This window comes from Equus przewalskii, chromosome 15 (genome assembly GCF_037783145.1).
Source record: "Equus przewalskii isolate Varuska chromosome 15, EquPr2, whole genome shotgun sequence".
NCBI lineage: Eukaryota > Metazoa > Chordata > Mammalia > Perissodactyla > Equidae > Equus > Equus przewalskii.
This window is the reverse complement of record NC_091845.1, coordinates 25,274,279-25,289,172: the sequence shown is the minus strand read 5'-3', so window position 1 is coordinate 25,289,172 and position 14,894 is coordinate 25,274,279. Positions and strand designations below refer to the sequence as shown.

Here is a 14,894-nt window from a genome sequence, read left to right as displayed (position 1 = left end):
GGCCACAGTTAATTTAAAAGGGAGTGAGGGTCTGGTCTCCGCCGGGGAGGTCTCATAATAAACACAACTGCCTGTGCTTTTGCTCAGCCAGGAACAGCAGGTGAGACTCAGGCTAAAGGCAATAAGAGACCCATTCAAGAGCCACAATTAAGTGACAAGAAAAACAAACTGATGCCATTTCTCTTTATTACAAGCACAATAAATCCAAATACCAAAACTCAAACTTTTTTTAAATGCTGCCACAGAAATACAACTTGAAGTATGCAGCCTAAGAAAGAAACTCCATAGGGATGCAAACTAGTAACCTTTAGTACTTAACTTGGTGGGGTGGGGGTTGGGGTTAGAGACGAGCGTCCCTGGCAGGATCATCTCCCTGTGCCCCGTGCCCTTTCCCAAAATCAAGAGTAAAGGCATTGGGAGGAAAGAGCAGACTGCTTCTGTTTGCTCAGTTGAGAAATGGAGGAATTAAGTCTCTGTTGATACCATTAATCTGCTAAAGCTTTCAACAGCACTAAAATTCATTGGCAAGTGATGAGCTGTGTTTTGTTGATGAGTTACAGTGCAAGTTGAATCATGAAAAGAACCTAAGGGTATAGCCAATCAATACTTGAGGGCTTCCAAAGTTATCACAGAATGCCAATTTTCAGACGGTAATAGTCTTACGGATGATAAAGACAAGCTTTTCTCAACTAAGAAATACATTTCTTTTCCCATGAGAAAGACAATATGTTATTCTTGGGGTTACCAAGTACATATACATGGGTTCACGTACATTGTATATATACCCACACTTAAATATTTTTAATATAAAAAAAGCCATAATGCCCTCATGCAAAAGCTTTGAGTTTTATCTGAATCCCCAACAAATATGTCTGAACCTTTTAAAAGCATTGACTCCTTCTTCAAGAGAAGTAAGACAACAGACAACAGCAAAACCCAGCAAGGGTTATTTAGGCCAGCATACACTCATAAGGAGTCTCCTAAATAATTCTCAATTGATAGAGCCCTGAGCATGGTAAACTCTAGGAAAGAGGAAAAGACACTACATACCTAATTCCTATAGATAAGCTACACATACCCTCACGTAATTTGGCTTAGGCACAAACCCACTCCCTTTATGTGTGTGAGACAAAGTCTATGTACCAACACCATGGACATGACAGCTTCCTTGCACCAGGTACCCAGGTCAAGTTAGACTTAGGACTTGGGAAGAGAAGGGAGGGCTAGACTTCCTGCCCCTTTAAAAATCACCCAGCCTTTCTGGCTCGGCCCATTCACTTACAAGAACCAGACAGGGAGAATAGCCTTTCAGCTTCCAAGCACTCAACACGCCAGACTAGATTCCGCTTTCTATTTTCTGGATGCCCACAGACATGCATATCTTACCTAGATAAGACAGAGCTCTGATATACACATGTTAATTTCCAGGAAGCAAAACTTAAAAAGCCTTCTGCACATACATTGTTTCTTTTTGAAACAGGAAAACCGGAGGGGGGGGGGGGGTCGCAGCTTTTTCCTTCTTTATTTTCCCGGGAGCTTGCAAAGCCTTCCAAAGTGCAAAGGCATTTGCCCACCGAGCCTGGGCAAGCAGCTCTCCCTCTCCCCCGCCTTTCCCAGCCTGGGCGCCGGAACAATGCTGCAACATACATTTACCAACACCTGCTGGAGCTTATTAATATGCACGGAGACGTATTGATTTTTCCCCCCTCCCTTCCCCTACCCTCCACACTGAGCAGGCTTTCATCTCCTCCTTTACCATCCATGAGGAACTCATTTCGCCGCCCTCCCTCCCCCTCCGCCTCCCACTCCCAGTCCCCATTCAGCCAAGCCCCTCGCTCCAAAAGCCCAGGCTGACGAGCACACTTTGGAATGCACTTCATTAAAATTTAGCTGCCCGATTCCAACCTGCAATGCGGAGGAGGCAATACAAAGCGCGCGCCACACTTCCTCCAGCATCCCCTTCAAAAGCCCCATTGTTCGCCAGGCATCTGCTCCAGAGCCCGGCCTCTCCCTACCCAATGACCCCTGATTTTTTTTTTTCTCCCTCCTCCCCCCCACCCTACCCGTCCAAACGGGCCTGCCCGGTGAATTAAAACGCAGCCGCAGCCATCTGGCCCTCCCAAGCTGGCCCGGTTTCTCCCCGCCCCTCCTCCCTGGTCCACACACCACACACGGCATCTTCACCTCCATGGATGTTCCCACAACCCAAGCGCAAACCTCGGGCGGCAGGACGCCTCTGCCACCGCCTGCCTGTCCCTAGGCTTCCTCCAGTGGCGGAGCGTTCAAATCCAGAGGTGGGCAGGGAGCGGTGGCTGGGGTGGTGAGGGGGCGATCATGGACCACTTGTACTTGCCTGTAAACCCCAGCCCAATCGCCAAGATTAATCCTTCCCTTTGTGAGCCTGAAAGAGCCTCCCACCACGCTGGTCCTCGGCTCTGCAGAAGCTGTAAAGAGAGGCGGGGGTGGGGAGGTGGGATCCGAACCCCTTCCTAGGCGAGCTGGGGGCGCCTGGGCCACCTGACCACAAGAGCAGTGTTGCGAGGGAAGAAGGCTCTGGCGGCAGGAGCAGCTGACGGTGCGAGAAGGGAGAGAAGATGCCCAAGCTTGCGCCTTTTATATTACTGGCGACATTTCTAACACATGACAACAATTTCCATCTGTATTTAAGCGGAGAGTGTGAAAAAAGAGCATTACATCACAGAGCCCGGGTTCCTAGAGGCTGCCGGATATCTAGGCCAGGGGGATTAGGGCCGCACCTGCGGAGCGGGCGGGAGCTGAGCGAGGCGGGCACTGCCTCTCCCGCCAGGCATGGCAGGTCCCCAACGCCCGCGTGGTCCTGGGGGGAGCCGCTGGCCAAGGAAAGGCGGGAAATAGGGCTGCTCCATTTACAAGATGCAGGAGGCTGAGGGGATGGGTGTTTGGGTAGGAGAAGGAGGGGGAAGGTGGCCACTCTTTCTCTTGCTTAGGGATGCAAGCCTGATTCCTAAGAGCAAGGGGGAGCAGGCTTCCAAATGCCTTAAGGTGGGACCCACTTCTGCTCTTTTGCCTCTTCCCCAACTCTGAGGAAATTTCAAAGGTAATAACTCTCATGTTTGAAATAACAGCTCTCCTTGGTGTTAAAATAAAGGTGGATGGAGAGGCTTAGAATATTAATTTGAAGAAGGCACTTTCAAGGAACAGACACTTCAAGAATTAAGGGTAGAATCTGGTTCAGACTCAAGCTGTTTCTTTACTGCTTATCTGTGTCATTCAAAGTCACTCTTTAAAAGAATCTGTAAGAGCCCGGAGGTATTATCTCCATTCTGTTTCTAAGGAGACATCCCTTCCCTACTCTCCCATCCACCTTAGTAAGAAAACTTTATGAAGAGACCTCTGGCTTTGGAGAGGTAAATTTTCTCTACTGTGCAATGGTCAGAAGCCACTCGTCATAAGGCAAAGAACGAACGCCCACGGACTCTCAAAGGAGGCAGTCAGTCCACTGCTGCCTTTCCCTAACCTAAGTGCTACAGCGTTATGTGCAGCCATCCTCCAGGAATCCATTACAATTTGGACATGAGGAGATAAAGGGGCTGGAAGATGCTCTGAGGTGAAGAATGACAAGAAAACAGGAAAAGTAGAGGAAGGAAGCAAGGGATATTTCTCCCTGTGGGGGGTAGGGAGGAGGACAGTGCAGAATCTAGATTCAAAATGGGGGGAGGACCAGCTTTCAAGTGATGGGAAAGCAGTGTTAAAGATGAGGGAGAAAAAGGTGACAGGGCAGCTAAGCCTTCAAATAACAAGGTAACAGAGATCTTTCCCTGGAGTGCAATATCCGCTGGATTTCACAGCAGAGGAGAAAACAAAATGTGTTCCTTCCCATTTGCTACTCAGTAAACAGTCTGTCCGTCTGAATAATCCAGGGTGCGGAAGGACTGCATTTCTAATGCTCCTTGTCCTGGTCACTCACGCTAGTCAAAAGACTCGCCTCCGAAGTCAGACTCACTGGATTCTAACCCTGTCTCTCCACTTCACTGCTGTGTGAGTGCAAATAAGTTACTTGCCAGGGCTGTGCCTGTCCCTCCATGTGTAAAAAGTGGAACGTGTTCTGAGCATAATACATGCCAGGGGCCGAGCACAGTCACCATACAAAAAAGGTGCTCACTAAATGTCACCTCTGATTACTAGCATATCATCATGACTTTATTTCTCTGTAAAATATCCCCCAAAAATGCAAGCCCCCATCCTCTGTTCTTGCAGGGACCTGCAAACTGGAACAGCTCCCAGGGTTTCAGTTAGCGAAATGCATACCCCGGATGTCACTCGACCTGTCAGAAAAAGTAAACGAGATGCCTTCAAAGAAAAACAGATCTGTTTGCCTTGTTGTTGTTTCACGTCTACTTTTAGGAAGGCGACAAGGCCTTAAGAGCTGAATGTGAAGTATCAGCTTACATTTTTGATTTGAGAGAAACAATAAACTTAAGGGAATAATTTCTTGATCAACCATGTACATAATACATGTGAGCACTTACATCATTTCCCCTCTCAATCTTCATCAAAAAAGAGAAGAGAAAAAGGAAAGCAGATTCTGCATAAAACTTTCAAAAGCCTTTAGCCACAACCTAATGCTGAAAAATGGAATTTGTATTTTATTAGTTTTCCACAAGAAAATGATTGTGCGGTACAAATTAAATTGCTCTTTCACAAGGAAGCTCCATAGAGACTACACCGAAGGGAACAAAAATACAAAAGCCATTCTCTTTATGAAAGAAAGAAGGGAACTTTTATTCAATAACTATTCAAGGATGTAGCTTTCTAATCTTCAATATGGGGAGAAAAATAGCCCTCATTTTGTTTGGAAATATCCCTAGCAATAATGAATTATTCTCAATCATAGCTCCAAAGACCAGTTTTCTCTATGTATAAGTGAAGCACAAGAAAAAGATTCCATGAAAATCTACTTGGTTATCAGAGTACACACTTGATCTTAAAATTGAGGCTCTGTGAGCTTGTGTGGTCTCCAGCAAAAGCCAGGAGAGATGCTTAATTGCATTTCTTCTGAATTCTCTTTTGTCACACACACAAAATTAAAACCAACAGATCCTGGGCTAGCCTTCCTTCATGGGTGCTTGACTGCTAAATCTTAAGGTTGAGCAATGCAGTGTCTTGAGGGCACAGTTTAGAGTGGCAATGAAGTGTAGGCACTATATTAGCAATTTTTAACAAACAACTATGTGAAAAGGGCCAAGAATTTCCTTCAGTGAACACATTCAAAGCAATTAGAGAAATGATTAAGAATCAGACCAATTAAATATTACGGAAAAGTGACCACTTGGGAGGCAGTAAAGTGCAGTGGTTATAAGAGTGGGATCTGGGGCCAGACTAGCTGGGTTCAAAATCCACCTCTGATTCTTGGTGTGAATCATTGGGTAAGAGACTTTAACCTGCAACACCTCCACTTTCTCTTATCTGTAAAATGGGAATAAAGAGTTCTGGCCTCATAGGATTGCTATGGCAACTAAGTGAGTAAATACTGGGCAAGGAACTTAGATGAGTTCCTGGCACAGAGAAAAGTGCTCAGTAGTGTTAGTTATCACTGCCACCTCAATCCCTGCTAACTCGCAGGTGGGGATTTCCTCTAAAAGCTTAGTCTGCAAATGCCTTTCCACAAATGTTTATTGAGCACATACCAAGTACCCAGCACTGTTGGATGTAATAAAGAGGTCTAATACATCAATAGGGTTGGAAAAAAGCCTTTATGAGTTAGTATTTTTTAATAGAAATGTCCTTTGGATAAAATTATATTGACATAATACAGGTCACATTCACGGAGTAAAATGCAATAAAAATAGAAATTAGAAAAAAGGGCAAAAATTAACAATAATAAGATAAAATATGTGGGATGTACCCAAATTCCTACACAGAAGGAAATTATAGCCTTAAATGCATTTATTAGAGAATAACAGAGATAGACAATAAATGAATTATGCTTTCTACTCATGAAGCTATAAAAGTAAACATGAAGTAAACTAAATTTAAAAAAGTGGACAAGTCAGCAAATAGTGCAGAGACAATTGGATATTCACATATAAATGAATGAAGTTGGAAACCTACTTCATACTATACACAAAAATTAACTCAAAAGGGATCACAGACCTACATGTAAGACTTAAAACTATAAAACTCTCAGAAGAAAAACACAGGAGTAAAAATGACCTTGGGTTAGACAATGACACCAAAAACACAGGCAACAAAAGAAAAAAATAGATAAATTATATGACATCAAAATCTAACGGTTTTATGCTGAAAAAAATACTACCAATAAAGTGAAATCACAATCCACAGGATGGAAGAGAATATTCGTGAATCATATATCTGATAAGGGATTTGTATCTAGAATATACATGTAAAGACTTACAACTCAACAATAAAAGACAAATACAATTGAAAAATGGGCAAAGGACTTGAAGAGACATTTCTCCAAACACAATACACAGGTGGCCAAAAAGCATATGAGAAGACGTGCAACATCATTGGGCATTAGGGGAAGGCAAATGAAAACCAAAATGAGATACCACTTCATACTCACCAGGATGGCGATCATTAAAAAGTCAAATATTGGCGAGGACTAGCAACTCTACTCTTAGGTATATAGCTAAGAGAAATGAAAACATATGTCCACACAAAAACTTGTACATGAATGTTCCTAGAAACATTATTCATAGTAGTCAAAAAGTGGAAACAACCCAAATGTCCATCAACTAAGAAACGAATAAACAATATGGTATATCTATACAATGGAATATTATTTAGCAATAAAAAGAGATGAAGTACTGGTACCTGCTACAACACAAATGACCCTTGAAAGCATTATGCTAAGTTAAGGAAGCCTGACACAAAATGCTACATACTGCATGATTCTATTGATACGAAATATCCAGAACAAGCAAATTTATAGGAAGAAAGTAGATTAGTAGTTACCTAGAACTATGGGAATTGGGGGGAAATGAGGTATGACTATTAATGGGTACAGGATTCTTTTAGGGGTGATGAAAACATTCTAAAATAACACTGTGGTGACAGTTGTACAACCTTGTGAATGCACTAAAAAACAGTGAATTTTTAAAAATGAGTGAATCGTATCATATGTGAATTATATTCCATAAGTTGTTTTTAAAATGTAGAAAGAGGGAATAATAAAATTAAGGTAGAAATATAGATCAGTAACTGTAGGCAATAAAGAAAAACAATCAAGAGAAAAAGCTATTTCTATGAAAGAACTTTATAATAAAATTGAAAAGCCTTTGACAAATATGACAAATGGGTGGGGGAAGGAGAAATCACAGTTTCTTTAGAACAAGAAAGGAGTCATTACAAATATACAAGAGATTTCTTTTCATGCATAAGAGAATACCATGTACAACTTTATACCAGTTAACTTCAAAATCTAGAAAGAATGCATCATTTTCTAGGGTAATAAATTAATGAAACTACCTGAAGAAGCTGTAGGAATCCTGAGTAGAGCAATGACTGTAACTAAAATGAAACCAAGTTAAAGAATGAGTGCCTCTCTCCCTTTTCCCAGCTTCTATTTGGAAAAAACATGTCCCAGGCCAGAAGGTTTTATTGATAGATTTTACCAAGCCTTCAAAGAAGAATTTGGCACCCTTTATGTTAATCAAAACACACATTCTCTCTCTACTATATACTATCTGTTTTCTATAGGTTCATACATATGTATGAATGATTAGAAAAAGATCTCAGAGGAATATTTTAAAATGATGATCTATGGTTACCTTTGGGGAAGAGGAAAGAAGAAAGCATGAGGGTGGGATAGTCAAAGAGGATATTGAAATTCACTGTGATGCTTTTATTTTTAATTAAAAAATTCATATGTATTGCTTACATAATAGAAAAATTGATAATTATTTGGAATGAAAAAATTAGTCACTGATGATTTGGAAAAAATGTTCTGTCTGGTTGACTGAACCATGGAGAGAAGGTGAGAGGGAGGCATTATTGCCACCTAATGGCAACGTCTTCTAATTGTAGGCAAAAATCTCTAAGAACTAAAGTCTAAATACTTAATTTGCAAGCCTCAAGACAAAGTTAGAGCAGAAGTAACAAATAGGAACAGCCTTGTAATTTTTATAATACCAAAATTTTCTTAGTTCTAAGCTGTCATTAATTATAAGATACATCTTTGAAATAATATCTTTCGGGGAAAAAAGAAAACTACTACATTAAATATGTATATCTATATTCAACAACATTCAAATGCAGAAAAAATATATATCCGAGAACAAAGAAATAAAGTTATATGAACAAGGGAGACACTGATAAAAGTGAAAAACGGTCTCAAATACTAACATTTTAAGCCATGTTGTTTAGATTTTACAACAAAGTTATGCCTGAAAAATGATGTTTAGTTAGATATTGACATTAGTTTATAATGATTATTTTAAAAATAGCAAATTTTTGGTTATTAAGGAAAATATTGTTGGTTAGGAAAGAAAACAAAAGTGCCTCAATATATCTGATGCTATTTATTTATTTGTGAAGAAGATTGGCCCTGAGCTAACATCTCTTGCCAACCTTCCTCTTTTTGCTTGAGGAAGATTGTCACTGAGCTAACATCTGTGCCAATCTTCCTCTATTTCTTCTGGGATGTCCCCATAGCATGACTTGACAAGCAGTGCTAGGTCTGTGCCCAGGATCCAAACCTGCAAACCTGGGGCCACCAAAGCGGAGCGCATGAACTTAACTACTACACCACCGGGCTGGCCCCTCTGATGCTTTTTAAATTGACCAAGGGGCCTGAATATAACATAAAACAGAAGATTGATATTGAAGTTGCTATTGTTAATTTTTTTCGTGGCTTATGGAATATGATGACTTTCCTATGTCAAAGACAAATGATAAATCACTTCACTTTGGGTATTTATATACCCAAAACGATGGGTATTTTCCTTATAACCTTTGATTTCCACTATAAAAAAGAAAAAAGGCCAGCTTGAGATGCTATTTTCCAGCTAGATTTTAACTTAGATTGCCAAGAAATGTGAGGAAGTGATCTCTTCATGAAGAAACGACTCCATTGACAATTCTCTGGCTTTTGTCAGTCAACTGGGGAACTAAACACCAAATGGGGAATAAACAGAATTCCTATGGCTGTAAATTTCAACAAGAAATGGGAACAGAATAGACATGGAACATTTACCTTAAAGTGTCACTATTCTAGCATTACTTCTCTTCAAGGTGTGAAAGATGACCATCTTCTTAGATGGTAGTCAAATGAACATTTTTATAGGTTTTCCAAGACAATGGAGCAAAAGCAAGCTTCCAGCTGTTATGCCCGAAAATGGCTCATACAATACAAATATGCAATTCAAGATAGCTAATGAGAGAAGAATGATTCTGCAATGGCACTATCAAAGATGAAAGTTCCAGGAACTTCAGACTTTTACTGCACAAGAGATATTGTCAAAATTGACTCTTTAAATTTGTATGACTAGATCTCTCTACAAATGACCTGTTTTACGAGACCACATCCCTCTGTCTTTAAAACTGTGCAACCTACATTGAACCTACAGTATCATCTTGTCTTTGACTCTCACTGGCTTCGGGACACAAATTAGGACTCAAAAGTATATTCACCATGTGCATGTTAGAACTTCTCGCTACCCTCATATACCAACCAAATGGGTTTCTGAATAAATCTATCACAATGAATAAATAAAAGGGGCATGAAGTACAGATTTGATACGTGCCAGGGAGTGTGATGTGAAAGGCAACTGTGTTCTTGATGGCCACGTACCACTGGAGGGAATGCTCATCCTGGAGATATACAAAGACTCAGCGATGGAGAGCCCAAGAGTTGGCAATAAAAGAAAAACTAGCCCTTGTAGGCCAACTAGACCCTTGTAGGGGTGCCTCCTACCTTTAGAGCATGCTGAAGAGCTTTCAGCAGATCAGAGTTAATGAGGAGGAGAGAACAAGTAAGTCTACAATATGCACCTACCATGTGAATAAGCCCATCAGGGTGCCTCATGTTAGTAAAATATAAATTGTCCAACTTGGCCTCGATGATGGGTTAGTTATATAACAGATTTATCTCAACTGTAATTGCTGTAATAAACATCAAGTATTTTGGTCGCAGAATTACAGAGACCAAACTCTGCAATAAAGCCTATTTTCACCCACAACACAGAGAAGAAGTCTAGCAGGTCCTCCGATGTAGCAGGGTGGTTAAATTGAAAAGACCCTTTCCTCCTCCTCTGCCTCACTCCACTCTGCTCACTAAATAGTTGTCATGGAAATAGACATAGAGTGTGCATTTCTACTCATCAGATAATATAGGTACCTAAGGCAAGTTCCAGTAACTGCCTGTGCCCCTACTATGATTGTTTCTGTTCTGATTCTATATATTTTAGAGATATATAATCACAGTAACATAACTCATCGGAATATGGTTTGGGATGCCCAGGTCATCTCCAGCACACATGAATCTAGTGTACAAATGACATCCTACACCGGTTCCTACTAGATCAGAGGATTCTTTGCTCCTTTCTGACCTTCCCACCTCCTGTGCAGGTCACACTACTCCCTGAAACTGCTATTGCCTCTGCCTCTGAGCAGCTTTTCACTTGGGCTGGCAACATGTCTGTTAAAAGAAGTAGTATCTTCAACATCATCACCACCAGTATCTCCCAGATGGGAAGTGCTTATTGACCAAGCATGCGCAAGGCCTCACACAACTCTTTAAGGGAGGTATTGTCCTTCCCATTTTGCAAATGAGGAAACTAAGTCTCAGAGAAGCTAACTCACAAGGGAGGAAGAGGAAATAAAAGACAAACTCCCCACCACTACCCAGGGCAGGTAGATTTATTTATTTTTTTTAAAGATTGGCACCTGAGCTAACATCTGTGGTCAATCTTCTTTTTTTGTCTTCTTCTCTCCAAAGTCCCCCAGTACATAGTTGTATATTCTAGTTGTAGGTCCTTCTGGTTGTGCTATGTGGGACGCCACCTCAGCATGGCTTGATGAGCAGTGCCAGGTCTGCGCCCAGGATCTGAACTCGCGTAACCCTGGGCCACCGAAGCAGAGCACGCAAACTTAGCCACTCGGCCACCAGGCCAGCCCCTGGTAGATTTCTTTAATTGAGTCCTATCTACATTTTCTCTTGTTCTCTCCTTTTCAGAACCTCTATTCTGGTTCTCATTTGTCCCAGTTGCAAGGACAAAATTCTCAGAAGAATAAGTATGACTTCTAGTGTTTCTTTGTAAGAAAGCAGTCACTTTGGCCTATGGTGTAAATGCGCGTGGCCACTGTCTTTCCTTTTGTACTACGAGTATAAGAAAGAGAAGAGGACATAGTGAAAGAGAAGACAGAAAAAAATACTCGAGTGTCTTAATGGGCTGTCCCTCTGATATGAAAATGGAATTTTTTTTTTGTTTAGATGCTATTCACCCATGCCTTCTTTGTGCTTGGAACTATGCTTGGTGATTAACATAAACTTCTCCACACTATTCTCACCACAATCTATAAAGCAACTATTCCTGGCCCCATCCTATAGATGAAGCTCAAAAAGGTTAGGCAACCTGTCCAAGCACAGCTAATAAGCAGCAGAGCTGGAATTTAAAACCCAGCTCTGTCTACAAATCAGCAAGAAAAAGACAAACAACTCAATTAAAAGGAAAAACGGGAAAAGACTTGGACAGGAACTTCACAAAAAAGGATATCCAAATAGACAATAAGCATTAGAAAAGGTGCTCACTATCATTCTACGCCAGGAAAATGCAAATTAAAATCGTAATGAGATACTACCCTACATCCACCAGGATGATGCAAAATCAACAAGACTGACAATAGTGAATGTTGGTGAGGATGTGGAGCAATTGGAACTCACGCACAGTGTAGGTGTGAGTGCAAATTGGTGCAATCACTTTGGAAACTGTTTGGCACTATCTGTTACAGCTCAACATATGCCTCCCCTGTGGTACAGCAATCCTACTCCCAGGTGGGAATTGAGTACATCTGTCCACTTGTCTAAGAATGTTCTTAGCATTAGCTAAAAGCTGGAGACAATTCAAATCAGCAGAAGAATGGATAAATAGTTCATGGTATATTCATACAATGTAAGACGACAAAGCAATAAAAAAAAAGGTCAAACTGCTCTACATGCAAACAATATCGAAGAATCTCACAGAAGTAATGTTAGCAGAAGTTAGGAAAAAAGAATACCTATTGTATGATTTCATTTATATGAAATTCAAGAACATGCAAAATTAATCTAGGGTGTAGTCAGAATCATGGTTACCTCTGGGAGGGAGGGGAAGTATTCAATGGAAGGAGACAAGAGAGAGCCTGCTAGAATGCTCAAAGTGTTGTGTGTATTGATCTGGGTAATGGTTATATGAATGTACATGTGTGTACGTGTATATGCTTGCTTGTGCAGGTGTGTGTGTAGAAATTCATTAAGCTATGCATTCAAGATTTATATAACTTATTATATGTATTTTATACCTTAATTAAAAAAAATTGGGTTCTCTTAGAACCCAAATGTGCCTAGCTCCTGTTAACTGTCATAACTGTTATGCTACACTGCCAGAGTCTGGAACAAGGGGAAGAAATGGATCAGTCTGTAGTGGAAGGAAAGGAAAGAAAGAGAAAGGGAAGGAAATGGAGGGAGGGAAGGAGAGTAGGAGGGAGGAAATAAAGGAAGGGAGAAAGAAGGTTGATGTGCCAGGCCAGGCCTCTAAAGCATATAATATGAATTCAGAACAAAACAACAAGTATTACATCAACAAGCTATTTTTTTTCAACTACTCAATGTTCCTCAGAGACACCATATTTTTTAGTTATATCTGACAGTTTGTTTCTTAATTTGTAAATGATCCACATCTACAGGGAACTAAGAAGGCACAAAATTCCTTCACAAGATCCCAGACTGCGGTGGATTTGCCTGGAGTGTCTAATTTAACGTAATGCAGGATGCTGAATGCCCACCTTTCAAAAGGTGGCCAATGGGAGGACCAGACTGAGCAGCAAACATGAAATTCAATCAAACCTGCATTAGCCACAAAATTCTATCCACTGGGGAAAAAAACACGAAGATCTCCAGAATTGGCAGCAGCCACACAGGCAACACTGTCAGAACTTAGGCTGAATTTCCTTTGAGAGATGGAAATAAGAAATGTGTAACCCTCAAATCAACTGACGATGAAAACTAGAATACAGCAGTTGTAACTCCTAACAATCCTGTAAGGTCTGCCTGTAATGATCCTATCTTATGAGATGGGAAAGGAGAAAAATGTCAAGTTCATCTATGTACAGCAATGATTAGAAAGCCAAAGTAATAAATCTTTGACACGTCAGCAGCTTGCTGACCTTGAAAATGACTTCTTTTCTAGTATCACCAAATTTTGTCTCACTTTTCAAAGCAAAGCACTTAAGACAACAGTATTGCCCCACTTCTAACAGACAGGTCATGAGAGAGGAGAAACACCCCACTGGAAATATGGTAACTTCAGAAGAAATGGCCCAAAGAATACAGTTTTCCTTCTTATGACAGGAATGATGAGATGTACAATGAGAGGGATGTGCCCTGGGAAGACTGGGGTTCCAGTAGGGCCCATCTTGCTTGTTTTGATAGTCCCTAGCTAACTGTACCTACCCTGCTTAGGCTTCGTCCTTTAACAAGCAACTGAACCTGGATCTGAAACAGCCAAGCGCTGGTCCGAAGGAGTCATCATCGCATTGCGTCCCACACAGACTGAGGTTGCTGAGGAGGGGAAGGGGCAAGAAGGTCACTTGACCCAGGTCTCCTGTTCATGAAGGGCCTCAAATTTAGACTTTTGTTGTTCTCTTCAAATAAAGTTATATCTACAGTTACAAAGATACACTAAAAGGAATGAAAGATATTTAAACTTGGGGTCTATTGTTAGATAACACTGCCTTTAGCGTACCTTGAATTAATATTTTACACATCTTGCAATTAGTGAATAGCACAATTAAACTGCATTGCTATGTGTATGTTAAAAGCATTAATTAAATGCGAACATTAAAACCATGTCCTCACTTTTGCTTCAGCATTGGTTTTTGTTGTTGTTTTTAAATATTTCAGGGGACTCAAAAACAGAAGTGGTCACTCAATGCCTAAGAGGTCCTAAGGAGTGGGCACCATCCGTAGGACTACATTATCTTGGGACTGGGCCTTGGAGATTAGGATGCTTAATGTGCCTTTCATACCCCCTAATAAACAGATTCCTTTTTAAAGAGGAATTAGACCTACAGATATTAAGTAGAGTCACTTGCCCAAGGTCACACGAGTAGATGTTTCCCAATTTCCCCTGGGAAAGAGGTTCCACTGCATTTTCTTTTGCCTTTCCTTTGGTGTTTATTTCACTTCCTGGTCACATTGATTGATTGGTCTCAAGACTAGGCTTGGTGCCCATTCTTGTACATCATATAGTCCTGGGCTCAACCCATGATGGGATTTACCTCACTCTGTTATACCTCCCTCTTGTGTGTCCTCCCCACTATACTGGGAACTCCCTGAGAGCAGGAAATGTAACAGCTTACCCCTAAATGCTGAACAGCTAATACTGTGACCAGCTCACAGTGGTGTTCAATACGTGTTTGTTGAATGGACAGATAAATCGAATAAGTGAAGAAGAGCTGGATGAGTAGATGGATCAACTGATTGATGGAAGGAAAAATGAAAGTAATAACAGTTACTACCCAATAAGATCCAATTTTAGTACTGTCTCCATCATTTAACTAGCTGAATCAAGAATGGAGAGACCTTGTAACTGGATTGGATTAGGCTTCTGGTGATCAAGGATCCAAAGGATATTATCCTCATTGGAGTAAGGCACCACTTCACCATATTTCCACAGTTGAGATACGTACCTCCC

The 14,894-nt window shown here is 40.9% G+C and overlaps 1 protein-coding gene across 43 annotated transcripts in view; it reads right to left on the bottom strand.

Annotated features, from left to right (window-relative positions):
* MAGI1 (membrane associated guanylate kinase, WW and PDZ domain containing 1) overlaps window positions 1–14,894 on the bottom strand; it is a 597,869-nt gene that overhangs the window by 207,934 nt on the left and 375,041 nt on the right. Inside the window, exon 1 of one of the 43 annotated variants that reach the window (XM_070576922.1) lies at window positions 2,354–2,638. The exons of 40 other annotated variants lie outside the window; for them this stretch is intronic. The gene's annotated coding sequence lies outside the window, so the exon portion shown is untranslated. Of the gene's footprint in view, window positions 1–2,353; window positions 2,639–14,894 lie in introns of those variants that run through there. 2 more of the 43 variants (XM_070576902.1, XM_070576909.1) reach the window with 2 other exon arrangements.